We start from the raw sequence: 23,736 nt of genomic DNA, 5'->3' as shown, positions 1-23,736 counted from the left end.
ATAAAAGCCATAAAACTACTTAAATTAAAAAGTATCAATAAGTAAATGTTTATCAAATCACAGTATTGTAAAACTTCCTAAAAAATATGCAAAGACAGACAACATAAAAGAGAGATTTGAAATCATAACTACTTAAACTTTGGCACATTAAAAAATAACCAGAGGGGCTTCCCTGGTGGCACAATGGTTAAGAATCCGCCTGCCAATGCAGGGGACACAGGTTTGAGCCCTGGTCGGGGAAGATCCCACATGCCGCGGAGCAACAAAGCCCGCGAACCACAACTACTGAGCCCACGTGCCACAACTACTGAAGCTTGTGCACCTAGAGCCTGTGCTCCACAATGAGAAGCCCACACACTGCAACAAAGAGTAGCCCCTGCTCGCACAACTAGAGAAAAGGCCCGTGCGCAGCAACGAAGACCCAACGCAGCCATAAATAAATAAATAAATTTATATTTTAAAAAAAAACAGAGACAACAAAAAAGAAAAATTAGAAAAAAAATTATACCTATGAACAGCAAAACATCTATGAGCAAAGTCCAAGAACATCACCCAATCAAGGCTTTTGTTATTCTAGGAAGAATAGTTTCAGACTGAAGGCCCGCACATGACTCCATCCTCAGGCAGACAATGTGATTGATTACAGGCATACCCCAGAGATGTTGTAAGTTCAGTTCCAGACCACCACATTAAAGCGAATATCACAAGAGTCACATGAATGTTTTGGTTTCCCAGTACTTGTAAAAGTTATCTTTACACTATACTGTAGTCCATTATGTGTGCAATATCATTATGTCAAAAAAACACAATATACATACCTTAATTAAAAAATACTTTATTGCTAAAAAATGCTAACCATCATCTGAGCCTTCAGCAAGCCATAATCTTTTTGCATAGTAACTTCAAAGATCACTAATCACAGATCACCATAACAAATATAATGAAAAAGTTTGAAATGTGAGAATTATCAAAATGTGACATAGACATAAAGTAAGCAAATATTGTTGGAAAAATGGTACCAATAGACTAGCTCGATGCAGGGTTGTCACAGGCTTCAATTTGTAAAAAAAAACACAGTATCTGTGATGCACAGTAAAAAGAGGTATGCCTGTACTTCTCCAGTAATGATAGTACTTGCTTGAACACCTAGGAACCATCACGAGAATTGTATCAGTTAGCTGTTACAGTGTAACAAGCCATCCCAAAACTCAGTCACTTAAAACAATCATTTAGTCATTTCCCAGTAATCTGCAGTGTGGATAGGTGACTCTGCTAATCTGGGCCATGCTTGGTTTATCTTAACTAGCTCACCCATGTGTCTATAGTCAGCTGGCAGGTCAGTTGTGAGTCATCCTAGGTTACCCAGTCCCAGCCAAGGCAGCCTAGACAAGAACTGCCAACCCAGACAACACACAGAATTGTGAGATAAATGATAAATGCTTGCTGTTTTAAGCTGCTAAATTTTGAGATGGTTTGTTATGCAGCAAAAGTTAGCCAATGCATCCTGCCAGGAAAAGCTTTCTGACTACCCACAAATTATATGATGAACAGGATGATGATACAGGAGAGAAAATAAGCACTTCCCTTCCTTGGACCCTTATAAACTTTTAGCAGAAATAAGAATAACCATGTAATTAGCTGAAATGTTTTATTACAGTCATTACAAAAGTGCATTTTAGTGGTAGAGATGAGCCAGAGATTCTCTTGATTACTTGGAGTATAGGTTAGCCTTTCTAGAATCAACCATAGCCCTCCAGTATATTTCGTGCTGGTCTCTCCCCCACCTCACCCGAAGCTCTGCAAACTTTCTTTTCGAATAGGAAGAACTAACTAAACTCAGGGGAGACTTAAAATCATCCATGAGAGTGCAGGGAAAACGATAACTTCTTTTTTATATTTATTTTTATTGCATCTTTTAAGAATTTATGTTTTTGTTTAAAAATTTTTTATATACAAAATATATTAGTACAGTACTATAAGCATAACATTTTAAAATTTATAAAAGCTCAAAATAACTTTTATAGATAGCATTATAGACATCTGGAGACCCATAATATAGACATACCTCTAAATTTCTATATGTCAGACATCACAGCACACAGAAAATGTAGCTCCGTCTAATCCATCTTGAAAGAAATTCTCAGGTACTACAGCCATCAGATCCCACACTTCTATGCTTCTTCCCAGGAAACTTCTTCTTCTCATGGGTCTTAGAGCTTGTTCTTTAACAGTAATTAATTGAGCACTTGTTCTGTGCCAGAGCTAGTTCCTGAGTATAAGTGATGAGCGAGAGTCATAGCCTCTACCCTAATGGAGCTTGCAAGCTGTGTTAGTCTTTTGGGGCTGCTATAACAGAACACCATAGAATGGCTGGCTTATAAACAACAGAAATTTATTTCTCACAGCTCTGGAGGTGGGAATTCCAACATCAAGTCTCCAGAATATTTGATATCTGGTTAGGGCCTGCTTCCTTGTTCATAGATGGCCAACTTCTTGCTGTGTCTTCACGTGGCAGAAGGGCAGAGAGGAGTAAGATCTCTCTTGAGTCTTTTAAGGTACTAATTCATTCATGAGGGCTCCAACCCCATGACCTCATCTAATCTTAATTACCTGCCAAAGGCCCCACCTTCTAATACCATCACCTTGGAAGGTAGGGTTTCAACATATGAATTTGGGGGTCAGGGGGACAGAAGCATTGAGTCTATAGCACAAACTCTCTCTTGTCACATAACCCCGTGTCTCTTCCTGGAAAAAGAGAATATATCCACCTCCACGATGCAGAATCCCAGCTCCTAATCCCTGATCCTGAGAGAGCAGAACACCATATGGTTTCTATGGAAAACTCAGATCCATTTTGATGCTTTCATGAATCAGCAAACAGGATGTGGAGGGAAAAAAGAGAACCTAAAGAGGTGTTTCCTGAAAGAGGAAGGCAAGTAAAAACATTCTCCCTGTCTGACTTTGCCTCACTCCACAGCTAGCGATAGCCTTTCCCTAGCCACAGGTGTCTGAAGAAGGCAGGTAGGGGAGTGTTTTAAGAGTTAAAGGAGGGGCTTCCCTGGCGGCGCAGTGGTTGAGAGTCCGCCTGCCGATGCAGGGGACGCGGGTTCGTGCCCTGGTCCGGGAAGATCCCACATGCCGCAGAACGGTTGGGCCCGTGAGCCATGGCTGCTGGACCTGCGCGTCCGGAGCCTGTGCTCCGCAACGGGAGAGGCCACAGCAGTGAGAGGCCCACGTACCGCAAAAAAAAAAAAAAAAAAAGTTAGCCCTGGTCCGGGGAGATCCCACATGCCGTGGAGCAACTAAGCCCGTGCACCACAACTACTGAGCCTGCGCTCTAGAGCCCACGAGCCACAACTACTGAGCCTGAGGGCTGCAACTACTGAAGCCCGCATGCCTAGAACCTGTGCTCCGCAACAAGAAAAGCCACTGCAGTGAGAAGCCCGTGCACCGCAACAAAGAGTAGCCCCCGCTCGCAGCAACTAGAGAAAGCCCACGCACAGCAACAAAGACCCAACGCGGCCCAAAGTTAATTAATTAATTTTTTTTTTTAAAAAGAGTTAGAGGACAAGAAAAGATGCTGTCTCCCACTCCCATCCCTTTCTTCCCTCAAAGGTGGGTGATGACAGAGGAGCTCACTGGACACCTGATTATATCCACAATCTGAATACTCTTGATGGTGAAGAGAGAACTCATGCCTGCATACATTTGGGCTGAAGAAAGGAAAGAAATGAGTTGGTGCAATGAAGGAGAGGTGAAGAATGAAGGAGGGAGAAAAGTGTCTGTTCTTTTGATGGCATCAATTTTACTCTCTCTTTTTGAAGGGTCAAATGGTTTCGGAACCACTCCGCCACTTTCTTCCCTCTCTTCCATACATTTTTTTCTATTTCTTTCTTCTTTGTTCTCTCCCATACCCAAAGCTGTGCCAGGAATGGAAGAAGGAAAACTTATGCTTTTATAGGATGTACTTGATGAGTGTTGGTAGGAAAAGAGACAAATCATTTTATTTCATTTTCTTCCTATGGGCCAAGGGGAGTAAACAGAAGAGAGGTGACTTCACATCATGGTATTTAAGTGTTGTTAACTTTACATTATGGTATTTAAGTTACAGGATATCAAGGAGAAGAGTGAACATCACCCAAGGACTTTGCATCCTCTTCTAGGGAAAGGATTTGTGCATTTTCAGTTGATGCAGAAGAGTTATATCATGTTCGGTAGAAGTATGACTTTGTCATTGTCTTTATTTAAAGATTAAGTATGTTTTAAGGAGAAGCATAGAGATGCCACGTTGACAAAGGGACGGCTTGTAATGGTTAATTTTAAGTGTCAACTTGGCTGGGCCACAGTGCCCAGATATTTAGTCAAACATTATTCTGGATGTTTCTACAAAGGTGTTTTTTGGATGAGATTAACAGTTAACTTGGTGGACTTTGAGTAAAGCAGATTACCCTCCGTAATATGGGTGGGCCTTGTCCAGTCCATTGAAGACCTTGAAAGAACAAAGACCTCCCCTAAGCAAGAAGGAATTCTGCCAACAAATGACCTTTGCACTTAAAACTGCAACTCTTCCCTGGATCTCTAGCTTTCTGGCCTACCCCATCAGATTTTCATTTGCCAAGCTTCACGATCGTGTGAGTCAATTCCTTAAAATATCAATAAATCTTTATCTGATATATTTGGCAAGATGCATGAGCAGTTTCTGAAAACTCCATACTTGTGTGAGCTGCCTTCCCAGTCTTCACTAGGCAGTAGGTGCCCACCTGTCTTCACCAAAGGAGAGAGAACTGTTAGCCCAGGGGTCTCACCGAAAGAGGACAGGATAGTTCAGTTCCCAATCCCATCTGATTGCTGGTTTGGCAGCCAAATACTACAAATAAACTTTAAAATAAAGTCTCTTGTTTATCCATTACAATTCTATCATATCTCACCATTTGTTAAACTATTTCAGAATTTTTAAAAAGGAATGAATAAAAACATGGAAATATTTCAGAAGATGTTGCCAACATAGAAATCCAACAAAAAGATCAACTCTCAATTAGCAGAAGTTTACAAAAAGAATAACACAAGAACAATAGGAGTAGAATTCATTTTTTTTTAAAGAGAAGGAAAAAAACTCCAGAATTGCAAAAAAGATCACAGATTGAAAATCACACCAACAGTGTCTCTGGAAAAGTAAGAAATTCTGAGACACAGCTTCTTCAACATTTTCAACTACAGGGAAAGATAAACTGGCACATTTCTAAGAAAGAAAATATGGGTAGTGTTCACAGGAACAAGCCCTCAGGCTGAGCTCTGGATTTCCTGTCTCTCACTAGCAGTGCCAGAGGATGGTGGGGTGGCATCTTCCCTTGAAGATTGAGTGGAAAGGTGTGACTTAAAAGTGACATTTTTCATTTTCTGTGGGAAGGCAGAAGAAAGACTCTTTGTAATGTCTAAACTCAGCCAACAGCCTTATAAAAAGGGGGCTCAAAGAAGCACGATAAAATACTAAATGTTGTAATTAGATAACATACCTTGGTATATAGTTATTTTTATTGAAGAGAATGTGTAATAACTTCCAAATGTCATCAGAAAAGTAACTGATTTTTCATTAAATGTTGGAATTGAAACAGTAAGGAAAGGGGCAGGGCATAACCTTTGTAAGAATGACATAGCCCGAGGACATGACATAAACTGAGTAGAACCAAATGGGTCCAAGATGACGGACAAGTCAACTTCCACTAGACCTTGAGCCTCAGTATATGCTCATTATAACACATCAGCAAGCTAAATGACACACCCACAGGCGCCATGACAGTTCCAGACTGTCCATAACGATCAAAAAGTGGGCGGTGGCCCAATTCCTGGAAATCCCCGCCCCTTCCCCAAAGAGCTGGAATACTCCTCCCACTCATTAGCCTATGAAATTACCCACCTCTGTAAGAACTGACAACCCCATACCCGGGTGCCTTTCTCACCTTCTGAGGTGGCCCACACTCTGTCTGTGCAGTGTGTTTCTCTCTAAATAAATTCACTTCTTACCTATCACTTTGTCTCTCACTGAATTCTTTCTGCGATGAGACATCAAGAACCTGAACTTCATTACATTAAGTCCTGAAACCAGGTGTGTGATCTCAGTTGGAAGACCATGGGTTTTGGCCTGGTTCAAGTCCCCGCTGCATGGGTTCAAGTCCCAATCTGGGTTTAGGCTGGGTTCGAGTCCTGGCACATGGGTTCAAGTCCCAATCTGAGGTGCACCACTTCAAAATCAGTAAGGCCTAAAAGCAAATAAAGCAACCTAAAAGAGAAAAAATAATGGGGGATGGGGAGGAACTCAGGTTCTTAAGAACAAGAAAAGTTAAGAGAAGCGACAAGCTGTGTAGACCCAAAGGGCAATGTTGTTTGTCTTCTTAAAAAGAAGTGCCCCAAATTGCAATTAATGCAGTAGCTTTGAATTAAGAATGATTCATAAAATATTTTAAGATATGAAACAGAATTTTTTTGAGTTTTTTTTTCAAATACTTTGAAAGGCTCAAGGGGAAGGAAAGCTCCACCCTGCCTCAGAGTTCAGTATCTGAGTGGGAGGGTGGCCCTGAAGCCACTGCACGTGACCTTGCCTTAAGTAGACAAGAGACATGACCCGATTTGCATTTTAAAATGTCAAAAGTAGAATGGATCCTTCCTATTGCTTTCTTTCTGCTCCTGGTCTCTCACTTGAGCTAATATTGAGATTAGCATGCTTCCTGAATCAGAATACGTGTGTGTGCTGACAGCATATCTCTGGGAGAAGGTGCCCTCAGCCAGTGTGCAGGGCAACGGTGCCCTTATTGTCACAAAAGGTGTATCTGGTTATCACCTTTGACAACATTAGCCGTTATGATTCCAGGACCACCAAACAACCCTGATTATAACTAACTTCTCTTGTAGCTTTATCTCTAGCAAGATACTAAGCTGATCAATGAATGTTCTTTTTTGTTGTAAGTCAAGAACTTAGCATTATGGTTTTATTTTTCTTAAGTGTGTATTTCTATGAATTCTCAATCTGCTATCTTTCTTTATTATTTTGATATAAGCCTATAATCCCTTATCCACTACTCTGAAATCCAAAAAGAAAGTTGTTTTTTTCATTTGGCAGCAAAACTTGACATGAACAGATGGGAATCTATTTATAGTCTATCCTCCTCAAGGAGAATACTTATATATTTTGCTGCAAAAATATAATGTGTTTGATTACAAGGTATCCTTTATCTGTATATACTGAGATACAGTTTTTGTCCTTTTTCTGCATCTATTGAGATAAGATGGTGTTTGTCCTTTATTATGCTTTATCGTGAATTATACCGATTGATTTCTTAATGTTAAATCCAATTTACTTGTAGTGTATTTTTTTTAATATATTGCTCGATTTGGTTTCCTGATATTTCACTTAAGATTTTTACATCTCTGTTCGTGAGAGATTAGTCTGAAATTTACTTTTATAATATTGTTGTCAGATTTTGAAATGAAAGTTTATGCTGGCCTTATCAAGTGGGTTGGAAAGTGTTCTGTCTTCATTTTGGGGGAGCATCTGTGTAAGATTGGCATTATTTTTTCATAAATGTTTGGTAAAATTCACAGGCCTGGAGTTTTCTCTGTGGGATTAATTTTTTTAATTGTTATCCATATTTTTCTATTTCTTCTGATATAAAATTTGGTGCGTTGTATTTTTCTAGGGATTTTTTTCATTTCATCTAAATTTTAATGCCATGGGCACAGAATTACTTACAATATTCTTCTATTATTTTTTATTGTCTGCAGGATCAATAGAGATGCTTCTTTACATTCCTAATGTTAGTTATTTGCATCCTCTCTCTTCTATCAGTCATTTATCAGTATTATTAGAGAACCAAATTTTGGCTTTTTTGTTCCTCCCGTTACGGTCATCTCTTGATTCATTCTTGTCTTTCATCTACTTTCTTTGAGTTTATTTTGCTGTTCTTTTTATAATTTCTAAAAATGATGCTTAGTTCATTTATTTTTCAGCTGTTCTTCTTTTTTGTATAATTCATTCAGAACTTACAATTTCCCTTTAAGAAGCTTTATTACACAGGTTTGGATATGGAATATTTAATGATTATTCAATTCCAAATAGTTTTAAATGACCATTATGACTTATTCTTTAACATGAGTTATGTGGAAATGTATGCCTTAATTTCCAAACATATGTAGACTTTCTAGTTTTTGGCGGTTGTTAGTTGAGTTCTAGCACAACTGAACTGAGGACAGAGAACATGCTCGATATGATTTCAATATTTTTGAGACTTGTTTTATGGTCCTTCATTCCGGCCATAGACTTTTGCCAGGTTGGTAGTTATTTTCTTTCAGCTCTTTTTTTTTTTTTTCTGTGGTATGCAGGCCTCTCACTGTTGTGGCCTCTCCCGTTGCGGAGCACAGGCTCCGGACTTCTTTCAGCTCTTTGAAGATATCTGTTTGTTGTCTTCTGGCTTCTGTTGTTTCTGTTGAGAAAACCAACCCACTCTTTGGCTGGTTGAGAAACTGATTACATTGGGCCACTTCATTCAGAAATTCATCCTAAAAAAAAACGAATGTATATATATATATATATATATATATATGTATAACTGAATCACTTTGCTGAACAGCAGAAATGAACACAACATTGTAAATCAACTATATTTCAATTTTTTAAAAAAAGAAAAAAAAATGCATCCTGATGGTGACTGACATGTGTTCTGGGTAAGAGGTGTGCTTTTCCTACTAACTGTTTCTGCACCAACACCATCAATCAAGGACTCACAGGGTGTCTGATTTACCACCGTGACATTCCACATAATGTTACCCTAGGCAAAAAACCCACTTTATGTCAAAGAGGGTGTGACAAGGGGCACATGACGGCAGAATCTATGGGTTCTACCATATGCCATGTCACCCAGAAGCTGCTCATATAAAAGAGCATGGTAACTGTTTTTTGAAGGGATGCTAAGGCACCAGCATGGAGATAAGATGCTGTCTTTCAGGATGCAGTGTACATCTTAAACCAATGGTCATTAAACCAACGATGCTGTGTCCCCACAGACAGAACACATGTGTCCAGGATCAAAGTAGGAGGAGTCCATTTTAACATCATCCCCAGCAACTCACTTGGCTAATCTGTGCTTCTTATCCCTGTGACTTTAATTTCTACAAGTCTAGAGGTCCTGGTTCCAGCAAAAACTAAAACTGGCTGCTCCCTAGTCATTGAGTCATATGACTCCTATGCATAATTTATTAAATTTCTACCATCATCTTCAATTCTTATGTTAGTTTTCTTCTTATCAATGTATTTCTCTCTTTCTTTGGAATTATTAATACTTGATAGCACCCTTCACCCACTTTCTTTCCTCCCTTTCTTCATCCTTATAGTCCAACATTTGCAGTGAATGTTCCTGAATTCACGTTACAATACAAATGTACCTCTCTCAGTCCCCGAATCAGATGCTGCTTCTGTCCAAATACAGCCTGCCTCTAGGGGTTGTGCATCCTCAAGAAATGGGGTGTGGCTATGATTCAGGAAGTCTAGGGAGGGGCCTGAGCATCGTCATCTTCATAAAGCTCCACTGGCATTCCTGACCTGCTCCTCCAGTTGAAAACTGCTCCCTAAGAGGATCTGTACCTGCTTCTCTCTGCATCTCTGCTCCATTCCTCTCTTGCTACCAAATAGACACTCCCCGCTATGAGGGAGAAGACATTCCAGCTATGAGGGTGAGTAAAAGATTCACCATCCCTGAGAACGGCCTTTGTTCTAAGGTAATTTCCAGATTGGGTGAGTGTTCTTTGCAATCAAAAGAACTTAAGTAGGGCTCCCCTGGTGGCGCAGTGGTTGAGAGTCCGCCTGCCGATGCAGGGGACACGGGTTCGTGTCCCGGTCCGGGAAGATCCCACATGCCGCGGAGCGGCTGGGCCCGTGAGCCATGGCCACTGAGCCTGCGCGTCTGGAGCCTGTGCTCCGCAACGGGAGAGGCCACAGCAGTGAGAGGCCCGCGTACCGGAACAAAAAAACTTAAGTACATAACTAGTAAGCTGTGATGGCTAATTTTGTGTGTCAACTCGGCTGGGCCACAGTACTCAGATATTTGGTCAAGCACCAGTCTGGATGTTGCTGGGAAGGTATTTTTTTACGTGAAATTAACATTTAAATCAGTAGACTCTGAGTCAAGCAGGTTATCCTTCATAATGTGGATGGGTCTCATCCATCAGTTGAAGGCCTTAAGAGAAAATAGCCTAAGGGACTCCAAGGAACAGGGAGTTCCGCCTTCAGACTGTCTTTAAACTTGAGCTACAACATCAGTTCTTCCCTGGATCTGCAGCACAGCAGATTTTAGACTTACCACAACTCCACAATCACTTGAGCCAATCCCTTAAAATCTCTCTCCCTCTCCCTCTCTTTATAGATAGATAGATAGATAGGTAGATAGATAAAGAGATAGAGAGATAGATATAGACATAGAGGTTCTATTTCTCTGGAAAACCTTAACATATGCATTTCTTGGTTTCTCACCCATTGTTCTTAGCTCTCTGAGTAAACCTGACCTCTGGATGCACAGAATCATGCCCTGAAAGTGGCTGCAATTTCTGGACAACTGGAGACAAGCTCATTGGAATAGGACCCAAGAGCTGGACCAGATGTTGGTGTTAACACTCTCATAACTGTTACAGGACAGGTTGAACACGGTGTGCAATGAATAACTTTGAAGAAATGTGCATACATTTTCAAAAGGTACTTTATCAATAAGCAAATGTCCTGGTTTTGCTTTCTTTTTTCTGTCTCTCTTGTCCCTGGGGATCCCGAGGAGCAAAGTCCCCCTGACATTCGGGCTCATGACTCTCAATGAACATTTTCTAATATAATTGGCTTCTTTCTAACTAGCTTTCTTCAGAGTTCACAGTAGCAAAAATTCATTCCAGCAAAAACATAGTACTGAAACAAGAAAGACTCCCTTTCTTTTTTTCCCTTAAGCTTCCATGAATTTTTTGTAAGCTCCTGTAGGTATGTGACACAAAAATGCTTCTGAAAATGTGGCAACCTATGAATCAAAGTGAGAAACTACTCACCTTCAAGCCAGACATTTATCTTGAGTGCTTTTCTAAAATGTACGCATCACTTCTGTGAACGCGTGCTTTCACTCATTCTTTCTATGCCTCTTCCCACCCAATGGTGCTTCAGTTTCCCTAGCTTGTCCACACTCAACGAAACACAAGGGAATTTGAACCAATCTGATCATCTCTAATGGATTCTTGGATGGGTCATCATTTTCTAAACAAATAAACAAGAGTCAAATGACTGCACTTTAACTAAGTGAAGTGTTCTATAGAAATCTTCTTACTCATTAGCAGCTTGTCTGTTTCTTTTCCTCCTTTTTCTTTCCTACATCTCCCTTCACTCATCCAGAGCCTTGGTGAAGACAGGAAACATTCCACTAGCTCTGATACTTTGGCTACAGGCGCTAATGCATTTCTAGAATAAGTGTTCACACTTCTTGCCTCTAACACGCAGAAACATGAAACCTGTCCCAGGCTTCTCAGCCTGATGGGGAGTCCCAGGGGAAAGGCTGTTTGGGGAAAGAAAGAGCTCAGGCTCTTTGTCTGTAGTCTCTTATTTCTCACAGGTCTCCCTAGAGCTCTCCTGCAGGCAATAGCCCTTCTCCCCGATGATTTAGTCATCATGAATTCCAAATCTAACTGTGTGAGAGACCTTGTTTGTTAAAGGTGCAAGGAACTCAAACACTCTCTCTATTTTTTTTAAGCCTTGTATTTTCTTTTCTTTTTTTAAAAAATTTATTTATTTATTTTTGGCTGCATTGGGTCTTCGTTGCTGTGCGCGGGCTTTCTCTAGTTGCGGCCAGTGGGGGCTACTCTTCGTTGCACTGTGCGCAGGCTTCTCATTTCAGTGGCTTCTCTTGTTGCAGAGCACGGGCTCTAGGTGCGTGGGCTTCAGTAGTTATGGCACGCAGGCTCAGTAGTTGTGGCTCACAGGCTCTAGAATGCAGGCTCAGTAGCTGTGGTGCACTGGCTTAGTTGCTCTGCGACATCTGGGATCTTCCTGGACCAGGGATTGAACCCATGTCCCCTGCATTGGCAGGCAGATTCTTAACCACTGCACCACCATGGAAGTCCCAACACTCTACATTTTAAAATTTCTGCCTGACAGGGTCATAAACATTCTAACTTCTAGCCTTCCTGGTTGAATACACTGAGTTAGTGTTGAGGTGATCGGAGCAGAAGCCCATTCTGACCTAAATCGAGTCAGTGACACATTTTCCAGCCACTTCTCCATCACATTTTTACAGGAAGAGCCTGATGTTCTATGCATTCAACTATTTTGATGCGGTAGTGAGGAGATCGTGACGCTAAAAAGGACGTCACCTTTACCTTCACCCCTTTCCCGATCCCACGTGAGGCTTTGGGAGCTGAGCTGTGGTCCTGTGATGTCTACTGTGTATACTACTTGCAAATTTAAAATAAAGCCCTTTGAGGAGGGGATTGGATGGCAGGTTTGGAAATTTAGGGTTTTAGGGGAAAGTAGACGCTGTTTAAATTAAAGAAAATTGAGGTAAAGCACCTCCTTCCTCTTCCCAAAGTTTGGAGTGGGGTGGGTATTAATAGCAAAGGGTCATCTCTTTCCAAAGAAATCTCTTCACAGATCTCTTCGGAAATGGAGTATGTTCCCCTCCGTACTCTGATTCCTTTTTTGTGTCCTAAAACTGGGTGAGAGGTTTAAAAGTCATAGAACAAGTTTTTAAACATTGTCTTTGAATATTTGTATATGATCACCTGGCTTTGGAATTTCTCATCTAGAGTATTTTGGTGCCTTGAACAAAATGTCAATTTTAACAGCCTGTTACATATACAAAATAAAAATAGAATTACAGGGAGATAAAGACAAATCTAAAAACATAGGAGAAGATCCTAACACATATTTTGGAAACTGACATCACGTAGACAACATCAATCAATACATAGAAAATATTTAGAAATAAACCTAAATAAAAAGCACAAAAATCTTTATAGGAAAAAATTTAAACTTGATTGAAAGATATAGAGCAAAAGGTGAATATAAACAGATGTTTAGGTTTCTGGATGAGAAACCTTAACATTATAAAGATGTCAGTTATCTCTCAAATTAATCTATAACTTCAATGCAATCTCAATTGAAATCCCGGCAGGATTTTTAGGCAACTTGACTGTTCTAAAATGCCAGTGGGAAAGTAAAGGCACACTAATAGTTTAGACAGTTTTGAAAGAGAAGAACACAGGTATGTGTGTGTGAGGGAGGTCTCTTGCCCCGTTAGACAAGACATATTGAAGACTCTAGAATTTAAAACAGTGTAGGGGAGGGGGAAGGAGGAGGTATAAATTAGAAGTTTGGGATTAACAGATGCACACTACTATATATGAAATAACCAACAAGGACCTACTGTATAGCACAGGGATCTATATTCAATACCTTGTGATAACCTGTAATGAAAAAGAATAAGAAAAAGAACAGATATATATATGTAACTGAATCACTTTACTGTACACCTGAAACATTATAAATCAACTGTACTTCAATTTAAAAAATAAAATAGGACTTCCCTGGTGGCGCAGTGGTTAAGAATCCACCTGCCAATGCAGGGAACACAGGTTCGAGCCCTGGTCCGGGGAGATCCCACATGCCGCGGAGCAACTAAGCCTGTGCGCCACAACTACTGAGCCTGTGCTCTAGAGCCTGCAAGCCACAACTACTGAGCCCATGTGCCACAACTACTGAAGCCCATGTGCCTAGAGCCCATGCTCTGCAATAAGAGAAGCCACCACAATGAGAAACCTGCACACTGCAAAGTGTAGCCCCCGCTCACCGCAACTAGAGAAAACCTGCACGCAGCAAAGAAGACCCAACACAGCCAAAAATAAATAACAATAAAAATTTTAAAAATAAATAAAATAGTGTAGTATCATTACAGGAGAAGAAAAATAAATCAGTGGGATAGGAAAGAGAACCCAGACACAGCATGCACATGTGGGTGAATACTAGAGAAGGCATTAAAACTCACCAAGGAAAAGATAAACTATTCAGAAAAAAAGTCTTGGAAAACTGGCTCATCTTTTGGAATAAAATAGAATTAGATCACAATCTTATAAGTGGAAAAACCAAATTTTAGATCAATTAAAACATTTAAACTAGTAGTAAAATATATAGAAGTATATCTCTGTGATTTGGCAATGGGTGGACTTCCTAAAGCACACACAAAAAGTACAAACCATAAAGGAAAAGATTAATACATTTGATTATATTAAAATTGAAAACTTCTGTTTGGCAAAAGCCACTATAAACACATTTAAAAGACAAGTGGCAGACTATGACAGCACACTTGCAACATATGTAGCAGATGAAGGAGTAGTGTCCAAAGAGACAAATAACTCCTACAAATGTAAGGAAAAGACAATATGGAAATGTTGCCAAATGAGGAGCAGACAATTCACAGGAGAGGACACTCAAACAGTAAAAAGAATTATAAAAGATCCTCAAACTCCTAGTAACTATGGAAAATAAAATTAATAATTTATATATCATCTTTCACTAATCAGAATGACCAAAATGTGAAAGATTGCTGTTACAAATGCTGGCAGATATAGCAGTTATGGGCTACACTTTTATACAATATTTTTGGAAAACAATTAAAAATTTAAACGTTCCTACTCTTCGGTCAGCAGGAGCCATCATGAATTCTATTTACTTCCTCGTCCAAATCAGGACATCCTTGAAGGCCTGTGGCTCTCCTCTCAGTTAATTTCTAAATATGACACACCCCAGGCCTTCCTCACCTGTTCCCGCACTGGCCCAGGGCTTGGAAAGCATAAGACTGTCTCTGACCTTCTGTTGCCCCACATGCAAAACACCTTTTGTCTGTGTGATTCCATGGCCTGATAGCACAGGTATTCTTCCTGATGCCTGCTGCTCTGAAGTATGGCCTGGGCAACTGCTTCTCGGCCTTTTGGCTAAGATCAGGTGTAGTATCTATTCTTATCAGAAGTACGGCCTGGGTTCTCTTTATTCTCGGACCCTAAACATTATGGAGAATTTGTCAGGTTGTTAGTTATCCCCACTCTAGACTAGGCAGGGACAGGAGATTTACACCATTCCCACTCTGCATCTCTGCCCCAAATTCTTCTCTTACACCAGCTCATAGAAATTTTCTAGTCTGTTCTATTGGCTTACTTTTTTTTTTTTAAAGTCTCTTTTGGTCTGAGACTTGGACTATACTTCTCGAACTTAGAGGCTAAAAATGTGAAATTTCCCAACCTTCTACTTCCTTACTAGGTGTGGTGGTATTAAAATATGTTCAAAATTTCATTGGTGCACCTCCCTTCAAGTGATGGAAGCCAAATTCCTCTCCCTTTGAGTGTGGACTGAACCTAGTAACTTGCTCCTAATGAATAGAATACTGTGGAAGTGACAGTGTATAACTTGGGAAAGTAGGTCGTGAAAGGTCGTAAAAGGTACTCCTGCTCACTCTCCTTTGGACCATTCACTCTGGGGTAGGCCAGCTGCCATACTGTGATGTCACTCAGGCAGCCTATGTGAAGCCCATGTAGTGAGGATGCCTGCCAACAGCCATGTGAGCAAGCCATCTTGGAAGCAGATGCTCCAATCCCTTTCGGCCCCATCTGACATCTTGATTGCAACAACACAGGAGCCTGTGAGCCAGAACTACCCAGATAAACTGACCCACAGAAACTGTGAGCTAATAAATATTTGTTGTTTTAAGTCTCTAAATTTTGGGGTAATTTGTTACTCAGCAATAGATAATTAATACACTGAGGAAATTGGCAACATCTTGTCTCATGGCCAAATGGGATAATCAAAGAGAGAAGAAAAGAACATACAGGTTAATATTTTTTATGGGCTGAACTGTCACTCCACCCCCCTGCCATTCCTATGTTGAAGCCCTAACCCCCAGTACCTCCAAATGTGACTGTATTTGGAGATAGGGTCTTTAAGGAGGCAATTAAGATTAAATGATGGGGCTTCCCTGGTGGCGCAGTGGTTGAGAGTCCGCCTGCCGATGCAGGGGACACGGGTTCGTGCCCCGGTCCGGGAACATCCTACATGCTGCGGAGCAGCTGGGTCCGTGAGCCATGGCCGCTGAGCCTGCGCGTCTGGAGCCTGTGCTCCACAACGGGAGAGGCCACAACAGTGAGAGGCCTGCGTACCGCAAAAAAAAAAAAAAAAAAAAAAAAAAAAAAAAAAAAAACTGTAACAGATATATAATGAAATCCCAATAGATAAATTAAAATGGAATATTTAAAAGATATTCAAATAACTCAAAAGAAGGCAAATGTAAGAAAACCAGTTTCTTCTACACACAGAACACTCTGACATAAAATGTGCAGTTTTTCAACACTGAGTAGTTTTCCAGCTGTCTATGGATGCCAACTGGGTATCCTACAATTTAATTCAATTCTGACACTAAGTACCCCAAGTAAGTGCAGGTCCACAGGCTAAAGGCTTCATCCCAGAAACTGCCTCCCACTTCGGATGCCCATGGCAAGTCTGGGCCTCCCATACTTCTGACCAACCAGCTATAAATCAGGGGTTCCTACACCCACCTCTTCAGTTTCAATAATTTTCTATAACAGCTCAGAGGACTCAGGGAAACCCTTTACTTACTATGACCAGTTTATCATAAAAGATACAACTCAGGAACAGCCAAATGGAAGAGATGCACAGGGCAAGGCGTGTGGGAAGGAGTGTGACGCTTCTGTGCCCTCTTGGGACACGCTACCCTTTCAGTACCTCCATGCATTCACTGACCCAGAAGCTCTCTGAACCCCTTAGTTTAGAGTTTTTATAGAAATTACATGATGTACGCATGACTGATTGAATCATTGGACATTGGCGATTAAGTCAATCTCCAACCCCTCTCCTTTCCTTGGAGGTCGGGTGCGGGGCTAAAAGTTCCAACCCTTTAATCAGGTGGCTGTGCCTCTGGCAACCACCCCCAGCCTCCCAGAGTCATCTCATTAGCATATAAACAGACTTATCACAATGGAGGTTCCAAGAGTTTTAGGGACTCCGTGCCAGGAACTGGGGAAGATGACCGACTATATATTTCTTATTATACCACAACATTACAGCAATAAAGGGGAAACAGGAGTGAAACACAGAGGGAACAAGCAAAAACAAATTTATAAAATGGTATACCTAAACCCAAACATGCCAATAATTACATTTAAAAGAATAAGCTGTTTCTATATGCACTAATGTAGAAGAGTCTCTAGGACATATTGTTATATAAAAAAAAGTTACAGAACAAAGCATTCATTATAAACCAGTTAAGTTTTTTATATATTCCTGTATGTCCATGTACATTTGTATTTCCAGCCCAACATAAATGCATTAGAAAGATCTGGAAGTATATTCAAATTGAAAATAGTTCTTGAAAATTCGCTGGGATCAGAGAGGAGAAACAGTGTCAAGAGGGACTTTTTTTCTATATAATTTTAATGACAAGAATGTATTTATGTATTACTTTGTCATTAAAAATAAATGAATGGAATTAATTTTAAAAGAACATATTGTTTCACAGTGTGCTGGTGATACCATATGGGAATTAGACATTTTTAGGTCCCCTGACTCAGGAGTAGCCAACTGCTTTTAGCAGAATTTGTCAAATGAAGTTATTAGTATTTCAATCTATTTCCTATCTGTGCCATTTATCTTTTACTCCCATTTTTCTTCCCCTTCCCAAATTTAAACCCTCAAGTCTGGAGCCCTGTAACCCTAAGGGTTATGGATCCAATCTCCCTTTATCTTCACCGACTCCAACATCATATTACTCTTTTAGAATTTAGCACTTTCAACATTTTAGATATTCCCAGGAATGGCTTTCATAAAAATATATTCAGCAGTTTTTCCCCTATTATTTTTAAAGTAGTTTTAAGAGCAATGTTTTTCAAATTGTAGGTCTCAATTAGTAATGGGTCATAAAACTTATATAGTGGGTCTCAATTCATATTTATTTTTTAAGAAATGAAATAGAAAATATCAGAGTACACTGAAATTATAGCGTGGGTGAGATTTGTGAAATTTTCGTGTGTGTGCACGTGTGTAGTGGGTTGTGATGGAAAATGTTCTTTGTTTTCTGTAGGTTGAGGTAAGGGAGGTGGAGGAGGCAGAGAAACACTGCTGTTGTGAAAACATTTAAAAGAAACTTGATGCAATGTGCCTTCTTTCCTTCTTCTACTTACACTTGTAAGTAACGTGTAAATACTTACCCCTTAAACAAATGCTTGTTTAATGACTAGCCAACAGATTCTTAGCTATATAGGCCTAGAAATGTGAGGTAACTGGAAGTTTTACAAATAATGCCATTCATCCATCCATTCATTCATTCATTCAATATTTATTTAGCGTCTATTACGTGCTAAGCCTCAGTGAAAGAATCTTTGGAAATTTCAGGGGAAAAAAAACTAACCTCTTGAATGGAATAATGAACAAAAATAAATAAGACATTTGCACAGGGATTTAAGCCAGTTTTGTAATACGAATGTAATACCGTGAACAGATATCCCCTGAGAGGATAGGGAACAACCAAGCATGCATACCAAGACTCGCTGTCTCTGGTGGGGCAGGTGGGAGGCTGGAAAGGCTTTCAAGAGCAGAGTAGGCCACCATGGTGGTACCACAGTTCCACCTCAGCGTAGGATCCCCCTGGGTAGGGAGGCGAATTTTCTGGGGCCAAAAACTATTCTCCTCACCGGGACAGGCTTGACTCCTGCTTACACAACTGACTCAAAGTATGTTACTTAAGGGGCTGGAAACAGTGACGATTGTGACTAATATTTTTTTTAAGTACTGAGAATTTTTTTATTACGAAAATTTTAATGATCATGATACAGCACAGCACTGGTTGCAATGACTCTAATTTCAGTGAATTTGAAAGCATGGTTCCCCCCACATATTGATCTCCCCACCTAATGGACATCCTAACATAAAATTTTGTCTTCTGATCATTCACAATAGAGACAGTAAATATTTCCTTGAAAGTCTTTGCTCACCTGCCCTTAGACTTGAGTGTGTGCTCAATCATACATGTAGAGTTACCGACGCTGGTGACGGACTTACATTTATTCCTGCTCCTTGAATCTGGGGTGACAGCAATTATTTCCTGAAAACTTAGAAAGTCATCAGCCTTTTCAGTAAGAGCAAACAGGATTATGATCTATTCTCCATTCATTTTAAGGCTTTAGTACTTAAACTGATGTTTCTTGGTAAAGTATGATCTCAGGTGGCCTTGAGCTGCAGCGGCTTGAAGCAGGATTTAGGTTCCCCAGCCAGAGACTGAGGTCAGGCAGCAGCAGTGAGAGCGCTGAATCTTAGTCACTAGACCACAAGGAACCAGTGGCCAGTGACAAGACCCTGGCCCGTCAGCTGTGTAGAAATGAATTTCCACATAGAGATGGAAAGTAGTGAAGTAGGTAAAGTGTTTATTAGGAGGAAAAAGAGTACATACAGTACATGTGGATAGACACACGGGGGCGCTCAGAGAGAAAGTCATGCCCTCGTGGTAGTTTGAATCAGTTTTACGGGGTATTTCTTCCAGGTTTCCTTTGACCAATCATCTTGCTTTGCCTGGTTCTTTTATCTCATATGGATTTTTATTTTTTCTAGTTTCTTTACATTTTTATTTATTTATTTATGTATTTATTTTTGGCTGTGTTGGGTCTTCGTTGCTGCACGCAGGCTTTCTCTAGTTGCGGTGAGCGGGGGCTACTCTTCCTTTCAGTGCGCGGGCTTCTCGTTGCAGTGGCTTCTCTTTTTGCGGAGCACGAGTTCTAGGCGCACGGGCTTCAGTAGTTGTGGCACGTGGGTTCAGTAGTTGTGGCTTGCAGGCTCTATAGCGCAGGTTCAGTAGTTGTGGCGCACGAGCTTAGTTGCTCCGCGGCATGTGGGATCTTCCCGCAGCAGAGGACCAGGGCTCGAACCTGTGTCCCCTGCATTGGCAGGCAGATTCTTAACCACTGCGCCACCAGGAAAGTCCCGCTTTGCCTGGTTCTAAGTCCATATTTCGTATATTACAGGGTCCTCCTCTGTGTGCATGCACATCTCTTAGCCAAGAGGGATTCTAGTGAAGAGACCTATGGGTAAGTTGACATCACTTACTATGGGGTGGTGCCCCCTCCCTTTTTGACCTCCAAGGAGCCTTTCTATGCATGTGTAGTCGGGAAGGTCTCCTTAGCTTTGAGGATGAGGAATATGTGGTCTTTTATCTCTTATCTGGGCAAGGCTCAGCCTCCTCTCTCGATTGTCCTGTTATTGATATTTTGGAGTTTCTGTCCACAGGGAATGAACTCCTGCTGCTTACCCTGTGGCCCATCTATCTCCTGCCTCAGGTATATGCATTTTCTTTATTAGATAATAGGTGGACATATTTCTTCTGTCTACTATTGACGTAATTTCTGTGACTGTAATTTTTGGAAAGGAAAAAGGAGTGAAGGAAGTGAGAGGGGGAGGGAAATAGGGAGGGAGATTCACATGGGAGGTGCCACTGGTAGGGACATGGATGGTCCATGCCATGCCACTGTTGCTCTTCCGTGATGGCTGAAGGTGAGCCATTGGGAAGTTGGCAATATATGCCAATGTGTAGCTGAGTTGAAAGACATAGAAGAGGGACAGCCTCGGAGTGAGTGTAAGTAGTAGATATTGTGGTATCTGACCAAGAGAGCCTCAACATTCCCCTCAGCTTGATTGGACTTTAGGCAGGCTTCTTCCTGACTCCAAGCCCTTACCTCCCTTTTCTTAGAGTTTCCTTTTCAAAACCTGTCACTGTGAATTCTTTCTGCCCCTTTGAGTTGTAAATCTTTTTAAAAAGCATCTTGCCAGTTTTACAACCCTTTCTCAAGGACCAGGGAGCCATCCCTTTGAAATATAAACATCAAGGGAGACAGCATCCCTATCTCCCAGTTTCTGTGGGAGGATAGGAGCCTAATTTAGGTGGGCACCTTGCTCCAAATTGTAAAACTACCTCCTGTCATGAAGATGCAATAAAGTTTAGTTTTCCTTTGGGTAAGGCCAGTTAACAAACACAGATGGCCTGGAACTTCCCCACCCCAGCTCTTAAAAACTCTCCTGCCCTTTGTCTCCCTAGAGGTGAGCTCAGCCTGAGCTGAGGACCCCAGCCCCTGTTGCAATAACCTTGAACAAAGTCTTCTTTGCCTGTTTAATTTTGTTCCGGAAATAGCACAGCTATGGGCTAGGCTGGGGGGAAAAATACTTGAACTGAGAGTTGGGAAGCTGGATTGAGGTCCCCCCTTTGCTCCTAAATTATAGGAACTGTGGGCAAAGCACTTCACCCCCCTGAGCTCAGGATCTTTAAAATTTAGAGGTTAAAAAGATGGAACTCCAAGATTTCTTCCAGCGTCAAGGTTTTTTGATGGCGGATGTGCTTGATTGACAGTAGGGAAAATTATAAATTCTCCAAGAAACATATAGCGATTTAAATGCAGGTGGGTTGTTGTGTCGCATAGAAAACATCAAGGACTAACAGGATTATACACTGTTGCACTGCTCTTACCTGGTCCTTAGAAGATGAAGGGGCTCTTTAGGAAGCATGAACGTGACCCCCTGTGGAAAACCCTTGTTCTAGAGAAGTGACTAACCCCCAAGATGCTACCCATCTTGAATCCCCAGAGACGCTTGTTTCCAGGTGGGCACGTTGGAGGCCACTTTTAAATAAATATTCTTTCTCTACAGACTTTATAGTTATCATAAACACTACTCTGTCCTATCATGGGTCAGACACCAAGACAGCTGGTGGGAATTTGGAACAGAAGGATCAGAGTAGGGATAGGAACCCAGATACCCAGTTAAGGGTCTGTGATGATTACTCCATACTACTTAACTCACTATGCACTTTTATTGTATAAACCTATCACCTTCCACTCATTCTCCCCAAACAGGAATGTCATTCATTCATCGATAGGCCAACCAGCCCATCTTAAGTGAAGGTGCTCAATCTCACAGAGTTCCAGCAAATGAAAGGCCTCGAGATAAGAGGCAATAAGAACTGACCGTGTTTGTCCTGCTCCATCAGGAGCGAGTGCTGCAGTACAACACATACAGCAAGGACCTCTGGTCACAGTGCCGAAGGAATCATCCAGAATCTTCCTGGTCTATTATACTAATAAATCTAATACTAATATACGTATACTAATACTAATATACTTACACGTTAATAATTAATAGGAGTGAAAGTTGCCTCCAACCACCACTGTGACCCCCATCACGAGGCAGGTGCTACAGCAATGTTCTATCAGTCAGGGCTCTCTTGCTAAAGGAGAAGCACTTCTGTATTTCAAGGAGAAAGGAGTTAGTTAGAAGCTTACACAATGCTTTGAAGGGTTGGAGAAACAGTATGGAAACTAGCTGGTTCATGAAATCAAGCAGGGGTGGATCCTAGGGAAACTGCTGACAACAATCCCAGCTGGGTCTGTAACACCAAAGCAGGGGATTCTCAGGAGGGGGCCGGAAGCTGCAGCAAATCATATGTCTATCATATGTCCAAGCGTTTGTTCACAACTGCCAACAGACACACTGACTCTTCTGCCTTCCTCATGTCCTGTGAGCAACTTTAATTGGCAGACTGTAACCCAATACAGGAAGGTGATCCTGGGAAATGGAGCTCCAGACTTCCTTGCAATGCAGAGAATGGAGAAAGCGGTGTGGATGATATTGAATTGACAAAGATAATCTGGTACAAGCAAATTAAGCCAAACACCTATATCGAGGGTAGAAGGCACACAAGATGCCATCAAAGCCCATGATTCCTCGTATATTAGTACAGAACCTCAGGGACACTCTGGGCAGAATCCCTAGAGCAAATTAAGCACAGACAGACATGGTGGCTTAATAATTCACCCAGCTTCTCTTTCCTTCTCAAATGTCAAACTGCCTGGAAGTCTCAGATATGGATCTGACACACACGTAACCCCCATGCAACACAGGCTATCTTTCCTCAACCTGGCAGTGCCCTCAAGCATAACAAGACTCCTCAAAGCCCAAGTCCAAGAGAGCAAGGTCCAGAGAGAGAAAGGAGTTTCCTCCTCCCCTAGGTCCTCCCTAGGGCATCCCTTTGTAGGGTCCAGAGCCTCCCTGAAAATTGACATGAACACCCATGGCCATGTGCTTTCAGTGACACCAGAAGGGTATGGTGTGAACCTACGGCCCCTCAGAACAGGGCAAAAAAATGTGCATTGTGCAAAAAAATGACCATTCACCATATAAGACATAGCATACACAGTAGCAGGGGCCTCATTTTGTTACACTCTCAGATGTCTAACTGGGGAGATGATGGTATCGTAAGTACAGGAGGCAAAGGAGATTGAGAGGAGGAAGGTGAGGAAAGGGACCCTCTGACACTGGGTGGGAATGTAAATTGGTGCAGCCACTATGGAAAACAGTATGGAGGTTCCTCAAAAAACTACAAATAGAGCTACCATATGATCCAGCAATCTCACTCCTGGGTACATACCAGACAAAACTATAATTTGAAAAGATACATGCACCCCTATGTTCATAGCAGCACTATTTATGATAGCCAAGACATGGCTATACATATACATATATAGATGTGTATGTAAAAAGATGCTATATATATATGTGTATACACACACAGTGGAATATTACTCAACCATCAAAAAGAATGAAATAATGCCATTTGCAGCAACATGGATGGA

The 23,736-nt window shown here is 41.2% G+C and overlaps 1 protein-coding gene across 2 annotated transcripts in view; it reads right to left on the bottom strand.

Annotated features, from left to right (window-relative positions):
- Positions 1–8,061: 8,061 nt before the first annotated feature.
- Positions 8,062–23,736, bottom strand: part of LOC309818817 (uncharacterized protein) — an 85,354-nt gene continuing 69,679 nt past the window's right edge. For both annotated transcript variants that reach the window (XR_014296382.1, XR_014296383.1), the window contains exon 5: positions 8,062–8,550. The gene's annotated coding sequence lies outside the window, so the exon portion shown is untranslated. The remainder of the gene's footprint in view (positions 8,551–23,736) is intronic.

This window comes from Grampus griseus, assembly GCF_964374135.1.
Source record: "Grampus griseus genome assembly, chromosome: 2".
Classification (NCBI taxonomy): Eukaryota; Metazoa; Chordata; class Mammalia; order Artiodactyla; family Delphinidae; genus Grampus; species Grampus griseus.
This window is presented reverse-complemented; position numbering and strand designations above follow the sequence as displayed.